Source organism: Primulina tabacum, chromosome 8 (assembly GCF_025594145.1).
Source record: "Primulina tabacum isolate GXHZ01 chromosome 8, ASM2559414v2, whole genome shotgun sequence".
Lineage (NCBI taxonomy): Eukaryota > Viridiplantae > Streptophyta > Magnoliopsida > Lamiales > Gesneriaceae > Primulina > Primulina tabacum.
Window position 1 is genome coordinate 22,195,083 of NC_134557.1, and position 22,217 is coordinate 22,217,299.

Genomic DNA, 22,217 nt, shown 5'->3' on the forward strand with positions numbered 1-22,217 from the left:
TAGACATACGCCAACTAGATGGAATCCTAGCTTGTAATAACTCTCCCTTTTCATTTTTTATAACAGTGATGCCTGAATTTTTAGGTACTACTCGTGTTGGACTTACCCATTTACTATCTGAGATTGGATTAATAATTACAGCATCTAATAATTTTAATACTTCATACTTAACAACTTCCTTCATATGTGGATTTAACCTTCTTTGTGGTTGTTGATATGGTTTAGCATTTTCTTCCAAGTGAATTCTATGTGTGCAAATTAAAGGATTTATACCTTTTATATCTTTCAAAGTCCATCCAATTGCATTTTTATATTTTTTAAGTAAGTTAATTAAATCTTCTTCTTGATTTGGTAAAAGAGTGGAAGAAATTACAACAGGGCATGCTATATTTTCACCAAGAAATACATATTGCAATTCTAATGGTAAAACTTTTAATTCAAGTTTTGTATTATCATCTTCTTTATTTTCAGACTCAAAACTTTCAATTGAAAAAACTTCAGATTTTTGATTTTCTTCTTGTATATTTTCTTACTCAATTGTTTCTATTTCATTATCATATTCATTTTCATTTATACTTGGTTGTTTACATAAATTGAACACATTAAGTTCTCGAGTCATATTTCCAAAAGACAATTTCATTATTCCATTTCGACAATTAATTAAAGCATTTGAAGTTGTTAGAAATGGTCGTCCCAATATTACTGGAGTTTCATTATGTACTTCTATTGGTTGTGTATCCAAGACAATAAAATCGACAGGATATATGAATTTATCAACTTGAACCAACACATCTTCTACAATACCTCTAGGTATTTTGATTGACCTATCCGCCAGTAAGAGAGTAACAGAAGTGGGTTTTAATTCACCTAAATTAAGTTTTTCATAAACAGAATAAGGAAGTAAATTCACACTTGCTCCCAAATCTAACAAAGCTTTTTTAATTTTATTTTCTCCAATAATACATGAAATTGTTGGACAATTAGGATCTTTATATTTTAAACTTGAATTATTTTGTAGAATAGAACTTACTTGTTCAGCCAAGAATGCTTTCTTTTTCACATGCAATTTTCTCTTCACAGTACATATGTATTTTAAAAATTTTGCGTAGGAAGGTACTTGTTTAATAGCATCTAATAATGAAATATTTATCTTTGCTTGTTTAAAAACTTCATAGATATCAGAATCATTTTTTTGTTTTTTATGATTTGTTAATGCATGTGAAAATGGTGGAGGTTTATTTGACTCATTTACTATTTCAGATGATTTATTATTCACCATATTATTCTTAGAATTTAAGGTATCATCATTTTCAAAAGTATCAGGATTATCAACCTTATTCTTTGATTTTAAATGATCCTTGTTTTCATTACTATATGGATCATTAACTATTTTACCACTTCTAAGCGTAATAACAGATTTTATTTGATCAATTTTTTCATTTTTTGATTCTTGATTTTGATTTTTAGGATTAGGTTGAGGTTGAGATGGAAATTTTCCTTTTTCATGAATATTAAGTGCAGATGCAAATTTTGAAAGAGTTTCTTTCAAATCACTCATAGATTGACTGTTTTGAATATTGATAGACTCTTGCTTTTGGATAAATACATGAATTACATCTTAAAAGTTTTTTCTTGGAGGTGTAACATAAGGAATATAACATTGATGATTTTGGTTATTTTGAAAATATTGTTGTGAGGGTTGTTCATTATTATCATTCCTCCAACTAAAATTAGGATGATTTTTCCATCCAAGATTATATGATTGTGAAAAAAGATCTAATATTGGTTTTTTATAATTGTTAACATAATTTGCTTGTTCATGGAGACATTCTTTAAATGAAGGTAATGTTGGACAATCTTTTGTAGAATGATCATGTGTATCACATATATGACAAACAATTTCTTGAATACTTTTTAATTGACCACTTTTTTTTATTTCTAATGACTCAATTTTTCTTGCTAAAGATGCAAGTTTAGCTTGAATATCTATATCATCTTTAAGATTATAGATATCACCCCCATTTGTTGAATTATTGATTTTAGTTGTTGGTGGTTCTATTGTGCCTATATTATCTCAATTTTGAGCATTTTCTGCTAATGAATCCAAATACTCCATAGCTTCATTTGGGTTTTTATCTTCAAAAGTTCCATTACACATGAATTCTATCATTTGCCTATCTTTAGGTATAAGACCTTCATAAAAATGAGAAACTATTCTCCGTGTTTCAAAACCATAATGTGGGAATGTATTAAGTAATTCTTTATATCTATCCAAACATTGATAAAATATTTCTCATTGTTTTTGAGAAAAAGTTGTAATTTGTCTTTTAAAAGAGTTTGTTCTATGGGAAGGGAAAAACTTTTTGAGAAATTGTTGTTGCATTTCTTTCCATGATCTTATTGAACTTGATCTTAAATTTTGTAGCCATGTTTTAGCTTTATCTTTTAAAGAAAAAGGGAAAAGCTTTAATCGAACTATATTCATGCTACAAATTTGATCATTATAAGTATTACAAACTTCCTCAAATTCTCTTAGATGTAAATATGGATTTTCAGAATCTAAGCCATGAAAATTTGGTAAAAGTTGAATAATTTGAGATTTAAAGTTGAAATTAGATGCATCAGAGGAAAAACTAAACAAGATGGGGCACTAGTTCTAATAGGATTCATATGGTGCCTAAGTGTTCTTAATTATTATTATTATTATTATTATTATTATTATTATTATTGAAACGTCTACGTATTTTAAAAGTGCGGAAATATTTTTTTTAAAGGCTAGCATTTATAAATTTACATTTAAAATAATCATATTTATTTGACCACAAAAATAGCGCGGTTTAAAATAACGAAACTCGTCCAAAATCATACATAAACGTAAACTTGTAAAAATCCTAAAATCATCAACGTATGAAAATATTCATGTCATCTTAAATCTCATAAATCAAAATACGGAAAACATGTAGTCCTCGGGTTATGTCACCGAACCAGGTCCGCCCACTCAGAGTTCGTCACCTCCAGTCTCTTCATCATGAAGCTCACCTGCATCACACACGCCTAGTGAGTCTAAAGACTCAACACGCCTGTACCAGGAATAACAAGTACATATACATAGCACAAAGCAGTGAAAAATATCATACTCAACATATCTTTCATGAACTTAAAAGCATAACGTAAACGTATTGTGTAAAATCATATCATGTCAAAGCATGTCATCTCATGTTATCATATACGTAAACGTGTCGTGTAAAATCATATCGTATTAAAGCATGTCATCTCATCATATACGTAAACGTGTCGTATAAAATCATAATGCCAACATACATTTCATGAACTTTAAAACATGAACATTAATGTGTCGTATAAAATCATGTCGTGTCAAATCATGTCATCTCATATCATGTCATCATATACGTATACATTTTTCTTTTAATTGAATTCAGTTAATTAGTTGTGACTTTCGTATCAGTTTTATCGTATCAGCTCTATCGATGGATCCATCTACGTATAACCACGGTACCGGGCGACGGGGACACCAGCGACACTCTCACCCGTCAACTGGGCCTTGGCCTATCATATCATCATATCATGCCAATGGAAATACGATCGTCGGGCTCCCTATGGGGCCTTCTCCCGTAAACAGGCTCCCTATAGGCTTTTTCCCTCACGATATCTCCAATCATATCATCGTATACATATACATCGTCAGTCACAACCAATTCCCATCCTTCAAAAACATCATCATATTCACCACATAATAAAAACATGCATATACGTAATTTTTTTCTTTAAACCATGCATGCAACGTATTTATCGTAATTACGTAAAAATCATGAACATGATGCATAAACATTTAAAATATCATAAATTTGTGCTCATGGCGCTGCCAGGACCAAAATCTCACCTCGAGTGCAAAATGACCATATTGCCCCTAGAAACCCAAAAATTATCGTTTTACCCCTAGACGTCTAAAATTGACCCAAAGTTTACCGAACTCCTTAAAATATCCCAAAACATATTTATAAGCATTCATAGACCTAAACTCGAGCTCATTTTACAACCTAACCGATTCGTTTTAAAACTTGGACCGGGGTCCCGGTTTTAACCCGAATCGGACCGAAACTTAACCAAAACTTTTCCAAATTTTTATCATACCTTGAAAACATCTAAAAGGTCCTAAAAGCCTCAAAACCAGACCTTTAGACACTAGAATAATACCCTGAACAACTACTGGAAATTCCAGCAAGCCATCGCCCCATTCTAACCGTGACCCTAGCATGCTTCTAACTACTTCATGCTTAAACCGACTCGAACCAGACCCGAACCAGGCCCTAGACTCGACCCTTAGACAATACTTAAGACCATGGTTAAGCCCTTTTTAACTCAGAACCATCACCTAAGCCCCAAAAAACATAACCGTGACAGCAGCTACAAGAGACTCAAATTGTGCAGCTTTCATGTTTCTGGTTGTACAGCTTTCTCCAGCCAACTAAGCCACAAACCACCTTAATTAGGCTCATCCTAGGACCCTTAGAGACTGCCTAAATCATAGCCGAGAGCCCCAACCCAGCCCCTAGCCGAAACCATAAGATCAAACACCTACAGCCCTTATATGCACCCCAATTCTGTGCAGCTGTATTTTTTTTAGTTCCAACCTACTTTACAGCCAACCAGCTCATGAACCACCACATCAAGACTCATCTTAGGACCCTAGACACGCACCAGACCATAGCCCCAGGCCCCCAGCCGAACGAACTCACCCCAACAGTACACCAAAGTCACCCGAAATCTTAGCCACACGCATGACCCCATCGTTTTTCACCAAGAGCTGAGTGTTCCTTAGAATCCCTTCATCATATCGCCTTAGACACAGCATGTTCGCCTCTAGGCAACCAAAAATCGGCAGCCCCCTTGCAACCATTCAACAAAACGTGAGAAGAGAACAAAAGATGCATGTATTTAAGCCAAAAACCGAGGGATTTCCATGACATGCATCGGATCGAGAATTCCACCAACAAATAAACAAATTACAGCATGTATATAGCATATATGATGCAGCAATAAAAGTACGTGGCGTGCCTGGATGATTTGATGAACAAGAACGAGAAGAGGAGACGCCGGATGAATTTCTCCTTGCAAGAAAAGAGAAAACCGAAGCTTTCTTGATGAAAGCTCTGAAAATCGAGAGGATCAACAGCTGGGGTATGCTGAAAATGGATAGAATGAAGTGGTTGGAGGGGTGTCGGTTGGTTTAATGTGTAGGGTAGCTTTAGGTGTAATTTAGGATATTATTAAAATTGTTAATTAATAGATAATGGACTCTAAATTGTCATTTAAGAGTTTAAAAAAATTATTTAAGCTCAATAAGTTTAAAAGTAGGCCCAATAAATCCAAACATACTCCCGAAAAAGATTTCGTATTGGAAATATTTTGAAAATATTAGCCAAACCCTCAAAAAGTCCCCCAATTTGATAAAACTCGCGTACTGTTAAAAATTAAAATCTTGCGGGTAAAAATACCGAATAAATCCAAATTCTTGAAAAATACCTTTAAAACATCTTATATTAATTAATAAAAAATTAATAATGTAATAAAAATAATTTTCCTAAAAATTCTCCGGTCTCCGTTCCTCGTTCGACCGTGAAATACAACTTAAAAATCATAGTGCATGAACTTTTAAAATTTTATAAAATAAATCCTATCATGCATAATTTATGCATAAAATGCATAAAAATAATTAAACACCATTTAATGAAATAAACAAGCATTTAATGCTTTAAAACAATTTAATAAAATACTAAAGAAATTTAATAACTTGCATGCATGTGGTTTACGTGAACCTTCAAATTTTCGGAACGTTACAATCTCCCCCCTTAAATTGAGTTTCGTCCCCGAAATTCGCTTATCATTGATAATCAAAAAGTTTAGGCTTAGTTCTAGTATCCCCATAGTCCACGCTTCCGCGGCGCTACTCTGATAAAATAATAAATCTTAAGATGTCCTTATGTCTCATCGATCCTAATTATTTTTCCTGTCAAAATCCCCGTTTGTGAATCGCAACTTGAGACGATTTATAGTGACTTAGTTTTATTCTACTATGTCATCGAATTTTGACTTTTCTCGCAATTCCCAATATTAGAAATGACAATCCAAACTTATCACTTTTTACTTTTTTTATAATATACCCAAGATGTTCATTGGGCTATTATATTCCAATATTGAAATCTTAACATCATCATTTCTTAAATTTATTGAATTCAAGATATGTTAAAGCTTCAAATCCTAGTATTGGCATTCATGCAGTTCGACTTAGGAGGTCTTAGCACCAAAATTTTAATCGACTTCTATCCTGGTAAAACACTTAAAAGTTAAACCTTATCTCAACCTCATAATAATATTAGCCTAAGATCTTTGAATCGAATCTTTATCTTACGGCACCAAACTTACGTAACTTGCTATTTACAAGTACATCCCGGATGTAAAATTGTTGCAAATCTTAAACCTCGAATAACGTTAATCCATAAAACTCAATTATACAATAATGATCTTTTACCTAATTAGTAGAACCCTTCTCGCATCAGTTACATGCTTAAATTAGTTCTTTCCCAATTACAATATAGTTGAGGCCTAAAACTCTTAGACTTTCCTCCTTGAAACGAATGTCACATTCTTACGTATCCCTAATGCTTAATTAATATTAGTGTATAGAACTTAATAAATTATCCCATTGTAGCATTAGACTAACTTTAATAAATCAACTTCACTTGTAACCCATAGAGTTCTAGAATCCCCATATCAAGATTTTAGATTTCTTACTCGATAAAAATTTTTATATTCATTCATTGATAACTTATGTTGAACATAACTAATTCCCTTTTGTTTTTATTTCACCCAAAATTTCCGTATGAACAAATATCCCATAAATTTGAAATTCAAACTTACCTAATCCAAATAGCGTTGGATAAAATAATTCCAATACACATATCCTCTTAGCCCCAAGTTTATTAATGACTTTCAAAATTCTTCAAAACAAGGTGTCTATTTCACCTCTTACATTCGTCTATCGAGTAACCTAACCATAAATCATACCCAACTTCCTAGAAAAAAAATTAACCTTAACAACGGAATAATTTTAACTCTTAAGATCATGATTAAAACTTATTCTAAATCAAACCTTAAGCTCCCAAAATAAGTTAACTTACTGTTTAATCTTATAGCTTAATTAATAGATCAATTTTATCTTAAATTGTCATCACTCTAAATTCTTAAATTTTTCACAGCATTAATTCACTAGCGCTTAAACTTTCAAACCAAATGTTGATCTATCCTACGAAGCCCTTGATTAGCATACCTTATAACATTATAACTTAGATGTTTCAAAGTTCTAAATATCTTTTCAAGCCTAAATCATCAAAAAAATTCATATACTTTAAATCATTCGCTTCTCACTTACTGCTAAACAAGTCTCCAAATATCTTAAAAATTACAAAATTAATTATTACTTTCCTCGAATATTATCCAATTTGTCCTAAATCTCGAGAATCCACAATTACCCATAAGTTCTTGGCGTTCCTAATCCCACCTTATAGGTTTCTCGTACATAAATTTCAATAATTTTAAGATAATTAAACCCAAAATCAATTCTCATAACCTTGAAAAATTACTGATTTAACTCAAGTGTTCCTCTAAAGTTCGAATTTAATCCTCAAAAATTCCAGAATTTGCAATGTGGCCCTTAAAGTTCTCAAAAATTACATTTTTGACCCTACAACTTTTCGAAATTTGTATTTTTGTCCACATAAAATTTTCGATTTAGCTTCCTTGAACCTTAAAATTCTCGAAACTCAAAATTTAATCCCAAAGTTTGGTAAATTCGAAAATAGTCCCTTAGAATTTTATTTTTGCACTTACGTCCTCAAATTATTGGTTATTACAATTAGGTCCTTAAAATTCTTGATCCATGCAATTTAATCCTTAAATCTAACTAGGTAGAGCATGCATCCTAAAAAATTCTACGTTTTTATACTTCCAAATATTGTCGTAGTTTTCAAATCATTAATCCTTACATGGAATCCTCAAAAATTAATTCAACTAGCAACCACGAACCATCAAGACTATCTTAGAAATTCTACAAGTCCCAAAAGCATTCATAATTTTCAGGATTAACTTATTATCCCAAAGAGTAGAACATCAGTACTTCTAACCTAAAATAAATATAATCAAATCATTATCAACTTCTCATAAAGCCCAATATTCGAATTCTTAGACACGTCCAATTCCAAACGTAACCAACATGCAATTTAATCTAGTTTTGAAAACAGTAAATCCTTAAATCATCAAAGCAGTTAAACATATACCGTAGATCATCATAAAGCGTAAATCATGTTAACATGCAGGTGATAGGAGTAAATCATTTAAATCATAAAAGTTTACAGACTTGAGGCTTGAAGACTGAGCGGCAGAAGCTGGCGGTGGCACAACCCTATACAGGACCCTTGCTCTGATACCAACTGAAATGTCTACGTATTTTAAAAGTGCGGAAATATTTTTTTTTAAAGGCTAGCATTTATAAATTTTCATTTAAAATAATAATATTTATTTGACCACAAAAATAGCGCGATTTAAAATAACCAAACTCAGTCCAAAATCATACGTTAACGTAAACTTGTAAAAATCCTAAAATCATCAACGTATGAAAATATTCTTCTCATCTCAAATCTCATAAATCAAAATACGGAAAACATGTGGTTCTCGGGTTATGTCACCGAACCAGGTCTGTCTACTCAGAGTTCGTCACCTCAAGTTTCCTCATCATGAAGCTCACCTGCATCACACACGCCTAGTGAGTCTAAAGACTCAACACGCCTCTACCAGGAATAACAAGTACATATACATAGCACACAGCAGTGAAAAATATCATACTCAACATATATTTCATTAACTTAAAAGCATAACATAAACGTATTGTGTAAAATCATATCATGTCAAAGCATGTCATCTCATGTTATCATATACGTAAACGTGTCGTGTAAAATCATATCGTATTAAAGCATGTCATCTCATCATATACGTAAACGTGTCGTATAAAATCATAATGCCAACATACCTTTCATTAACTTTAAAACATGAACATTAACGTGTCGTATAAAATCATGTCATCTCATATCATGTCATCATATACGTATACATTTTTCTTTTAATTGAATTCAGTTCATTAGTTGTGACTTTCGTATCAGCTCTATCGTATCAGCTCTATCGATGGATCCATCTACGTATAACCATGGTACTGGGCGGCGGGGACACCAGCGACGCTCTCACCCGTCAACTGGGCCTTGGCCTATCATATCATCATATCATGCCAATGGAAATACGATCGTCGGGCTCCCTCTGGGGACTTTTCCCTCACGATATCTCCAATCATATCATCGTATACATATACATCGTCAGTTACCACTAACTCTCATCCTTCAAAAACATCATCATATTCACCACTTAATAAAAACATGCATATACGTAATTTTTTTCTTTAAACCAAGCATGCAACGTATTTATCGTAATTACGTAAAAATCATGAACATGATGCATAAACATTTAAAATATCATAAATTTGTGCCCAGGGCGCTGCCAGGACCAAAATCTCACCTCGAGTGCAAAATGACCATATTGCCCGTGGAAACCCAAAAATTATCGTTTTACACCTATACGTCTAAAATTGACCCGAAGTTTACCGAACTCCTTAAAATATCCCAAAACATATTTATAAGCATTCATAGACGTAAACTCGAACTCATTTTACAACCTAACCGATTCGTTTTAAAACTTGGACCGAAGGTCCCGGTTTTAACTCGAATCGGACATAAACTTAACCAAAACTTTCCCAAATTTTTACCATACCTTAAAAACATCTAAAAGGTCCTAAATACCTCAAAACCAGACCTTTAGACACTCGAATAATAGCCTGAACAGCTGCTGGAAATTCCAGCAAGCCATCGCCCAACTCTAGCCGTGACCCTAGCATGCTTCTAACTACTTCATTCTTAAACCGACTCGAACCAGACCCGAACCAGGCCCTAGACTTGACCCTTAGACAATAATTAAGACCATGGTTAAGCCCTTTTTAACTTAGAACCATCACCTAAGCCCCAAAAAATCATAACCGTGACAGCAGCTACAAGAGACTCAAATTGTGCAGCTTTCATGTTTCTGGTTGTACAGCTTTCTCCAGCCAACCAAGCCACAAACCACCTTAATTAGGCTCATCCTAGGACCCTTAGAGACTGCCTAAAACATAGCCGAGAGCCCCAACCCAGCCCCTAGCCGAAACCATAAGATCAAACACCTACAGCCCTTACATGCACCCCAATTTTGTACAGCTGTATTTTTTTTTAGTTCCAGCCTTCTTTACAGCCAACCAGCTCATGAACCACCACATCAAGACTCATCCTAGGACCCTAGACACGCGCCAGACCATAGCCTTAGGCCCCCAGCCGAACGAACTCACCCCAACAGTACACCAAAGTCACCCGAAATCTTAGCCACACGCATGACCCCATCGTTTTTCACCAAGAGCTGAGTGTTCCTTAGAATCCCTTCATCATATCGCCTTAGACACAGCATGTTCCCCTCTAGGCAACCAAAAATCGGCAGCCCCTTGCAACCATTCAACAAAAACGTGAGAAGAGAACAAAAGATGCATGTATTTAAGCCAAAAACCGAGGGACTTCCATGACATGCATCGGATCGAGAATTCCACCAACAAATAAACAAATTACAGCATGTATATAGCATATATGATGCAGCAATAAATGTACGTGGCGTGCCTGGATGATTTGATGAACAAGAAAGAGAAGACGAGACGCCGGATGAATTTCTCCTTGCAAGAAAAGAGAAAACCGAAGCTTTCTTGATGAAAGCTCTGAAAACCGAGAGGATCAACAGCTGGGGTATGCTGAAAATGGATAGGATGAAGTGGTTGGAGAGGGTGTCGGTTGGTTTAATGTGTAGGGTAGCTTTAGGTGTAATTTAGGATATTATTAAAATTGTTATTTAATAGATAATGGACCCTAAATTGTCATTTAAGAGTTTAAAAAAATTATTTAAGCTCAATAAGTTTAAAAGTAGGCCCATTAAATCCAAACATACTCCTGAAAAAGATTTCGTATTAGAAAGATTTTGAAAATATTAGCCGAACCCTCAAAAAGTCCCCCAATTTGATAAAATTCGCGTACTGTTAAAAATTAAAATCTTGCGGGTAAAAATACCGAATAAATCCCAATTCTTGAAAAATACCTTTAAAAGATCTTATATTAATTAATAAAAAATTAATATTGTAATAAAAATAATTTTCTTGAAAATTCTCCAGTCTCCGTTCCTCGTTCGAGCGCGAAATGCAACTTAAAAATCATAGTGCACGAACTTTTAAAATTTTATGAAATAAATCCTATCATGCATAATTTATACATAAAATGTATAAAAATAATTAAACACCATTTAATGAAATAAACAAGCATTTAATGCTTTAAAACAATTTAATAAAATATCAAAGAAATTTAATAACTTGCATGTATGTGGTTTACGTGAACCTTCAAATTTTCGGAACGTTACAATTATTATTATTATTATTATCTTGATTATTTGAATTATCATCCATATTTAAATTATTTAAGATACTCGAATAAGTCTTTCACTTTTTTTACGACTCCAAATACTCATACAAGTAAAAACAACACAATAGTTATAAATAACACATAAATAACAAATATAAACTTAATTTATACCTCCCCGGCAACGGCGCCAAAAACTTGCTACTACTTAAATTATAATTCACCCAAGTGTAGATTGTCTGCAAGTAATATATTTCTTGAGTACGAAATCGATCCACAGAGAGGTTATTTTTAGTTTAAATTTATTAATTTATAAATTACCAAATTCAAGAATGAAGTTTACAAATTATAAAATTTTGTCAAGGCTCAAGGATTTATTCTTGGTTTATGTAACATTGTTTAACTAAAAGTAAAACAAAGGAAACCACCATAAATAATGGTTCCAAGAGAAAATAAATAATTAAACACATATAATATAATATAGTTCCCACTATAGAAAATACCGAATTAACCGATATTTTATATATGGTATCTATGATTATATATATAACTATATAAATATATAATTGCATAAAGTAAATTTTAAATTAAATCATTATATTTCATTTAGAACAACCGTCAGAGCCATGTTATTGCCTAAATGAAATATAAGATTTAATAAGTTAGTTGCGATAAAGTAAAAGTTAATTGCGAAAAGTAAAAGTTAGATGCGAAAAGTAAAAGTTAGTTACGATAAAGTAAATGTTAGATTGTTAGATGTTAGTATTAAACCATATATTGAATTTAGAACAACCTGGCAGAGCCACGCTATTGTCTAAATGAAATATATGATATAATTATATAAATATATATATATATATACACACACACACACATATATATATAATATAACAATAATAATAATAGATGAAATATTTATTGTATCAAAATTAAACAACAAATCAAGATAACTACTTCAATGGTATCAAGCATTTGATGTAAATTGATAACAACAAATAATTCATTTTTATACCTACAGTAAAAAGAAGTTAGCTAAATGAAATGAAATAAATAAAGAATATACAAAATATAAACAATCTTACTTCACCAAGAATTCATCTTCTTCACCTTGACATAATAGATTAGCTTGACATGAGCTTACTTTTGATCAATACTAAAATCATCACTCATAGTTAAGAAAATGAAAGAAAAATATTTGAACTTAGAACTTTGATACACACTCACACTATATTTTACAATGAGATAGAATGATTCTCAAGCTAGCACAAGGCCTCTATTTATAGGCCAAATGAGAGAAAGAGTCAAAAATTTTAATAATGTCATGTAGTTGTAATAGTAGTTTTTGTCTCCTCGAACTTCAATTCAATGGCTCTTCTTTCAATGCTATGTTCCACGACTTTAAGCACCGAATTTGACTTGGCTCAAAACAAGAAACATGTAGAAAATTGTCTGTAGATGAATTTGGCTACTTGGTTCACCTCATTTGGTTAAATATTGAATTATTTATGATTTTTTTTACTATAAGCTGGTCATAATAAAAGTAAATCTGTCCTCTTTTTGATATTTGCACAATTTGATCATCTTAATGAATTTTTTAGGCAATCATGTCTTCTGCAAAGTTGTAGATAATTTCTCAAGGATTCCAAACATGTTTGAATCACCTCCATTTGAATTTTGTAGCTTGAGTTATCATTATTTTACCAACACTTAGAAAACCTGAAAATAAAACATATTTAGTAAGACACTTAAATATAAACAATCAATACTAAAATAACATAATTTTATAATTTTAATGAAACTTAAATTTTAAAATATAAGTTTTAACATATAATAAATTATTAATTTTAAGTTTCATCAACCACCCACTGATGAAAAAGTACTGAGTGCTCCATCATTTACTAATCTTTTAATTCTCTCTATGGAGATGTGTCCCAATCTCCGATGCCACAATATAGAGGAATCTTCATTTATAACACATCTTTTACTACCTCCTTGAATATGCATAGTGGTGTTATTATTTTGTAAAGAAATAGAGAAAAGACCATCAACCATTGTACCATTTCCAATAAGATTTGATTTATAAAACAAATTTATTGATTTATTCAAAAACTGAAATGAATAATCAAGGGGTACAAGTTTTGAAACTGAAATTAAATTCCTAGAAAAACTAGGAACATAAAAAGTCTTTTCCAATTTTAAAAAATAACCACTCTTCAACACTAGGCAGCAAGTCCCAATAGCCTCTACACGCGAAGACATCTTGTTTCCTGAATAGATGCTCCGCTCATTTTCTATTGGCTTCCTTAGGTTTTGCATACCCTGCAAGGTAATTGTAACATAGATTGTAGAACCAGAATCAATCCACCATGTGTTATAAACATTATTAACTATATTAGATTCATAACAGACAAATAAAGTAGGGATACCTTTCTTTTCAAGCCAATCCTTAAATGTATTGCAATCCTTCTTTATGTGTCCCGTCTTTTTACAGAAGAAACACTTGGATTCTTTCTTAATGTCAGGTTGTGGTGGAATTATTCCTTTCTCTTTTCCCTTGGAAATCGTATTTCCTTAATGGGACGTCGTCCAATTAGCCAATTATAATCCCGAATAATATCAGCCAATTATGATTTCTAAAAGGTAGAATCCAATTGGATCCCTATGAAAACTCCGCGTGTTCACCTAACGTTTAATAAGGACCAAATAATATGATGCAGTTTATTTTCACGTGTCAAACCGACCCATAAATATTGAATTGTAGTGGACGATCGCCATGAGTTCCCCCAATAATATGAGCCGAAGTCATGGGAATCCACTCAATTCACATCATATGTCTGGTGGAAGTCACAGCTTTCCGGCGTCCAGGCCTCCTCAATAATATCAGCCAAACACTGTCTGCGGGTAGCGATCAACATCACGGTTGATGGAAGGCAGAGAAAAATTAAACTCTTTTAATTTTTACTTTTTCGGTTTGATATAAATTTTGAAACTTATTCAAAATGAGGGATATTAATTTTAAAATTGTCTCATCATTTAATTTAAAATCGCATGCCACGAGTTTGTATATTTGCCGGATTCATGCAACTATATTATCTAATAATATACATACATGCATACTACTATATATATCGCCTATATATCATAACATGACAAAAACAGTAAACAAGGATGATCGATCAACAACACTATTTAGATCCTTGTGAGCCAGATATGGATCCAAGTCTAAAACCTAGGTGAATGCAGGTATGCAAATGCAACTATTACAAGTGCTTCGAATATTTTACATGTCTTCATCTTGTGCATCAGGCCCACCATCTTCCAGTCTTGACCTCTCACTATTTCTAATAATTACATTTAAATAGTCATGGCACATAAGGGATACATCTCATGGGGTGGGAATGGGCCATAAACCCGGCCCACTTTAATAATATCAAATATTAACAAAATGAATAATAACATTAAAATATCCTAACATACACATAACACATTGGTCAAAGCTCTCGATCATCCTTCATGCATTTAATATCAAATATTAATATCAATTTATTTAAACAAATTTAATTAATTGATCAATCATGTATCTAATAATTTTATTACTAACCACCACAATTATTAAAGAATTTAATAAATTAAATAAACACTTTTATTTAATTTCAAATTAATTCAATAATAATTGATTTCTTGTAAAACTCATTTTTACCAAATATAATTAAAATAATATTCTAATTATTTATTTTTTACAAGAAAATTATTAATTTTCTAAAATTTAATTTCAAAAGAAAAATTGAATTAATTTTCATAAAATATCAATTTAATCCAAAGTTTTTGAAAAATCAGAAAATCGCATCATAGGCCGAAAAATTTCAAGCACAAAAATCAGCACAGCTCCTGCGCGGGCCGCCGCGAGCACGCTGGGCGGACACTCCGCGCAGCTCTTACGCGCGCAGTCTGCCCAAAGCAGTTCCGGGCAGATCCGAATATGTTTTTATTTCTGGAAAAATAAATTTTTTCAAGTGCATCAATTTCTGAAAAATTTTCTTGTGCGGTTAGAAATAAATGATTCAATATGATTTAAAATCATACGATATAGAGAACCTGGCTCTGATACCATTGTTGGATCTCGGTTTTCTCGTGCCCAAACGTAGCGGAAGTTTTAAAAAAAATTAGATCTTTACATTCAAGATATTTTTGAGCACTCGTATGGTTTAATAAATATATACATACAAAGAATGTTTAATAATATACCTTTAGTGAATTAATTTATTCGGCTCCAACTATTTCGGTATAGACAGATATAGCTCTTGTTGAATTTCTCTACGAACTTTCTTCGATCTCCGAATCAGGTCCACAATTGGAATTTTTATCCCTCTTCAAAATTGCTCTATAAAAATAGAATATATTTTTCGTAGAGTTAAAACAATAATAACCGGCACAACTCTCAAACCTGGAGTGGCCAAATTTTTCTTGTTTCTAAAAAGAGATTTTTCGAGAGCACCAGGGAAGATCCGAAAAAATGAAAATATTGTTCCTTAAGCTTTCGGATGCCTCTTCACGTAAAATAAGATTCAAAAACCTTATTATTGTTTTCTAATCTTTTATTAATTAAAGATTCCAAAAATGCATCTCATATCATGGTCAATCTCGATGCATACATTTTATTAGAATAAAAAAATATTCTAATTATATTTCTAATCTTTCTTTTTACTTAATTAATCCAATTAATTAAGTTAACTAAAAATTCTGAATTCATGCCATATTAAATGCAATCTCGAATATTAATACATATATTTTGATAATATCATGCATTAATATTATATTGCTTTGTATGCAAGTTTTTAAATTATGGTATCTTATTTTCATATTACATAAATAAATAAACTTAATGGACTATATTTTAACTCAATTAAAATATAATTTGATTATTAAAGCCCATTTGAACTTAATAAATTAGCATGATGAACTTATACTCTTAGAAGCCCATTATCTATGCTCCCATTACATTAATCTCATCATAATCCCGATCGGTGATCAAATATCATCGATGTGACAATTTCTACTTGTTTGCTATTATGATGCACACTTTAATATCGAGATCACCAATTTCTAAATAAAGCAGGTGTACTCCCTTTGACTGTTTTAGCAGTCATGCTCTCAAAATTTCTTTAAGCTTTTATAAACTTTATTTATGACCTTATCGATTGATCATATAAACTTATTTCTTATAAATTCAACTCATTGAATTTATTATCTCAACGGGAACAAGTAAACCTGTACTTGTCTGACCCTCAATGGCTCAGAGATACAGCTAGCCGTGGGTTCATAACTCTTTGTGATTCAGGACATAATCCTTTACCCTGGCTTACCCTAATTTGCCTCATTCTATGTATCAATTATTGATCATGAGAATGTCAGAAATCATATTTCTGATTAAACTCATCGAATCATGGTAAGAGCGTCTAGTAGCATCGCCCCATGATTCCCTAGGTATCACTGATAGTGTAGAGCCCAAAATCAGTACACGTAAACCTATACATTTATTTAAATTATTAAATTATTTATTTAAATTTAAAACTATTTTAGTGATGCATGATTTATGAATTTTCAGTATTTTAAATTGTTTATGTTAATGTGATACATGTTAAAATGTTTTCTTGAGTTTAATGTTTCAGGCGATTATTCGATGCGGGATCGAGGAAAAGAGACCGACGACGATTTTGTCAATTTTAAAATGTGGTATTTTATTTTAAGTAAAGAAAATGACATTTTAAATGATTTATTTAGTTTTAAATATTTTGAAGCCTAATTTAATTATTAAGTGATTTTTAAGATTTTTCAACACTTGTATGTTTTATTTTTTATTTTGTGATGCTAGTATTTTAGTGAGGTATTAGCATTTTAAGTAGTGGGTTTATTTGTTATTAACATTTTTAATTAGTCAATTAACTCACTAATTTATTCTCTAATTCATTTAAAACACATGCACATACACATTTTTACACACACACTCACATGTTCTTTTGGTTGGAGGGTAGGGTTCTTGAGTTTTCATTTTAGCAGCCTTCATATCATCTTTCCCCTAAATTTTCTGAGATTCTCGTCTCTTTTGTTGGAAGAAAATTGTGCCATGTTTATGAAAAGTTTTATGATGATGGCACGTCTATGTTTGTGTCATTACGTTCAAGTTTCAAGTATATACGCTCTACATTAAAGATGCATGTGTTTTTATTACGTATTATTTATTATCTCCAGTTTATACGTGTTGAGTCTTTAGACTCACTAGACTTGATTGATGCAGGTGAGGACGAGTATAAGGAGATGGGGGGTGAGGACCAATGAGTCGGCTTAGACTGCGCAGGAGGCTAAACCCGAGGACTGCCAATGTTTTAAGATTTTATGCATGACGATTTTAATTCTCTAATTTTTACGATATTTCTTCGCGTTGTTTGAACAAGTGTTTTTGGCAAAATTTATTTGTCATCTTTTTATTGCAAATATTTTGGATGAATAGTTTATTTTAATCGAAATTTGAAGGTTTTTTTCATATCCAAATTTTTTTTATTTTTCCGCAAATTTTAAATAGTTTAAAATTAAGGTTTGTTATATTTGGTATCAGAGCGATGTTCTTGTAAAAGGTTATGCCTACTGCCAGTTGCGAGAAGCTCACGAAGTCACACTTTAAGTCTGTAAGATTCAAAGTTTTAAATTATTTCATGTATTAAGCATCTAGTCATGATTTCAGCATGTACATGTTTAATTTCAAATTATGTGCATCTTATGATATTGATGTTATGTTCATGCATGTTGGATTTACGTGTTGGGTAAATTTTGGAACAGTATGCTTCCTAGACGCATGGTAGGCTGTGGAGCAAGGGATGAGGATATAAAGCCTCAAGATGGGGAGAGGGCCACTCCTCCTCGTCCACCCCCAGATATGCAGGCTAAGATGCTTTCAGGGATGACTCAGTTCTTCGCACAGTTTGCGGGGAACCAGACTGAAGTAGACACAGGGGCGAGGCCCAGACCAGAGGCAGTCTACAAAAGGTTTAGGAGGATGGATCCAAAGGAGTTTATGGGGACTACTGACCTGATGATGGCTGAAGGATGTATTAAGTCCATCGAGGTAATTTTTGCATTCATGGAGTTGCAGGATGCAGACAGGGTTAGGTGTGACACTTTTTTCTGATAGGAGACGCCACACTTTGGTGAGAGAGTGCATCAGTGTCAGTGAACTTGCAAACACTGACTTGGGATGGTCGAAGTACTTCATTGAGGAAGTACGATCCAGACTGACCAGAGAGCTCATGACACTGCGACAAAGAGACAATAGCGTTGCGGATTTTTTCAGGAATTTTGAGAGTGTGTGTCAATTTGTGCCCTTAATTGCAAATGATGCCCGGGAGAAGATGAGGCATTTTATTGATGGTTTGGGCCTATCTTGCTCCGTAATGTGAGGGTTGCTGGTCCTACCACCTATGCCGTTTCCGTGTCTAGAGCTTTGGTGGCAGAGCAGGACCAGAGGGACATAGAGGTCCACAGATAGGGCAAGAGGCCATACCAAGCACCTCAACAGCAGCAACAGAAACGACCCCAGTTTAAGAGGCATTTCCAAGGACAGCAGGAGAAGAGGCTATTTCAGGGACCACCGAAAGACAAGAGTCTTATCCCTCAGCAGAAGGCTCCACAGAAGCCTGGTGATACCCAGTATGCCCGAAATGCCACTGCCAGCATTCGGGACAGTGTTTATGGGGATCAGACAAATGCTTCAAATGCGGAGCCAGCGATCCTATGCTAAAGGACTGCCCACAGTGGAGACGGCCGACCCAGGGGAGAGTGTTCGCCATGCAGGCATAGGAGGCGAACCCAGACACGACCCTGTTGACCGGTAACTTATTTAATTCAGCACAATATTATTTATGCTATGCATGTTTCGAATTTTTGGGATTATAGTGTGCTGGTTATTATTTTTGGTGACTTGTGTAGATGTTTTCTACTATACATGAGGTTAAGAGTAGAATTTTTGAGATATAAGTTTTTGTGTTGTACTAACGTCTCACAGGAAATATCTTTATAAAGAGAGTTTATGTAATACTCGAAAAACCAATATGCGTATATATGTGCATAATTTCTATTATTTAATTTTAAATGGTTATTTTTTTAAGAAATGATTGATTTAATTTCATTTAAATCATTTACGTTATTTTTAAGGATTTTAAATCGCGTATTTCAAATTTTAGCTTTTTAGATATTTAAGCGAGACCGGACCGGAGATAGAAAATCGGAGATGAATTTTATGATCAAAAAATATTCCTACATTTATTCCGAGCTAAGAAATAATTTATTTTGTTGAAATCAAGTGGATTTAAGTCTAATTTAATTAATTAATCACCAATTTAATTATAGGCTTCTTAATTCATCTAGATTGTGCTTAATTAACTTTTAATCAAGCTTATCTAACATAGGATTCTACTTAGCAAAACATAAATAAAATCTTACACTAATTGAGAAGACAAGTCTCGGTCATCTCCACTCCACACAATTCCAATGAATACCATTTAACTCTCAACAACAAGAAAACAAAGGCCAACCAATCAACATGCATGTTTTTCCCCCCAACTTAGCATCATTTACTCCCCCATGCACACCATATTTGACCACAAGCCTTCACCATCTTCTTCACTTCCCCTAGAATGAAATATTAGAGAATTAGAAGCTCCCATTCTTGGCCAAGACAACAACAATAGCAAGGTGTCTTCATTTTCGTTGCCGTGTCTCCCGATCCGACGTATTGTGTTGTTTATTGTAAAAACAACTTAAGGCATGTCTATATTATTTCTTTTCTCTTCAATCAAGTTATATATCTATTTTTAAACCATTACATGTGCTTGATCCATGACAAAACCGAAATCATGTCAAGAACATTAGAAAAAAATCTGTGCAGAATGTTTTCTCGGCCACCTTCATGCTTCACGGTTGTTGTTGGTTTTGTGATTTCAGGGGTTGGCTCGATTCCAGGCACTCAAGGCTGCATCTAGACATGTACTAGGTCATGTTAGGGTCATGTTAGTCCATTGGTTCCAGCCCCTACACACTGGAGGAAGAGATTTGACAGCAACTTCCCATAGCTGCCATTTCGAGTCTCAATTTCTGATTCTTGTTTGTCTAAGGCAAGGGTTCAGTTCTTGGTTGGCCTAGGGCCTATAACCATGGTTTGAACACTTCCTTAGCATGTCTAGGATGTGACTAATATGACCTTTCATGACTTGGTTCATGGTCCCATCGGTTTTAAAAATAAAACAAGAACAGCGCCCCATCGGTATTCATTTTTCTTGTTTTGGTTGTGTGTGTTGAGTTTCGAATTTATGGTGTCAAGTGGGTTGTGGTTGGCTTCTAGACCTTAGCCATGACTCATACAACAACTTAGCATGTCTAGCATGGACCATGGTTAACCTCATAACCATTGGATCCTTCATTTGACAGCAAAACAAGCAAGACACCCCACGCGTGTGAGGTGTGTTCTCGGTTTGAGCTTTGTATTGTCCTAGGTGTTTGGGTAGATCTTGGTTGGCTTCTAACCCTTAGTCATGGTTCAAACAATACCTCATGATGTTTAGATCATGCCATGGTCGATCATATGGCCACTGGAATGATACATGACAGCAAGAACAAGCAACACTCCCCACGGTACAGCATATGTGTTCTCGGGTGAAGCTTTGGATTGTTTTGGGTGGTTGCTTGGATTGTGGTTGGCCTAGGGACCTTAGCCATGGTTCAAGCCACACCTTAGGATGATGGTAATATGCTCTGGTCAGTGGTTCAAGCCCCAATGTCCATTAGCCTTGTAAACGAAGCAACACAAGCAAAGCTGCTGCCGCTGGAATTTTACAGCAGCTTGGGCTTCGGTTCAGAGGTCATGTACGAGTTCTTGGTTGGCTTTTAGCCTATGGACTTGGACTTGACAGTACCTTATTGAGTTAGGAAGGTCATGTTTTTGGCCGTTCATGATTTGGTTAAGTTTAGAGGTCGTACGAGAATTAACGGTGCAATGTGCCAAAGTGACTCTCGAAAGAGCGTTTCATGATTTTGGCCTCCATGCACAATTTTCGTGTATTACAGCCCTTGGTATATATTTTCCAGTATTTTAGGTGTATTTTAATCATGACTAAATGATGGTTCGATGTTGGTTCGGGTTGGTACGGAGTCATTGTTAAATACTAAGTTTGTTGGGCGTAATTGTCTCGTTTTTAATTTGAATATGAAGTGTTGGTCAAGTTGAGATTATTTGCATGTGTCTCATGTTAGAATTAGGTCGTAGCGAGCCTGGGAACGATCCAAATCAATTGGTAAATTAAAACAGGATAATAATTATATTACGTGCATAAAAATAGAAAATGTTTATTTTTGAGATATATGCGATATGTCTTGTGGCCACCTTACGCTTATGGGATTGCTTCACCCGGTGAATTACGACCGGTTTATGATTATGTATGGGTACGGATATCCAATCCAAGGGCTGTGATGATCTCTACCGCCCAGTATACTGTGGTTTAGTCTGATCAGACGTGCATGTTATGTTATGGGCCACTTGCATAGAACATTATCCCTACAGAAAAATTACGA

At 33.6% G+C, this 22,217-nt stretch overlaps 1 long non-coding RNA gene across 1 annotated transcript; it reads right to left on the reverse strand.

The window, feature by feature from the left end:
- Positions 1–2,852: 2,852 nt before the first annotated feature.
- On the reverse strand, positions 2,853–5,228 carry LOC142553877 (uncharacterized). The gene is made up of 2 exons (XR_012822028.1): positions 5,077–5,228; positions 2,853–3,039 (listed from the first exon to the last, which is right to left on the reverse strand). It is a non-coding gene; the product is annotated as an uncharacterized LOC142553877 (long non-coding RNA).
- Between the last annotated feature and the right edge of the window lie 16,989 nt (positions 5,229–22,217).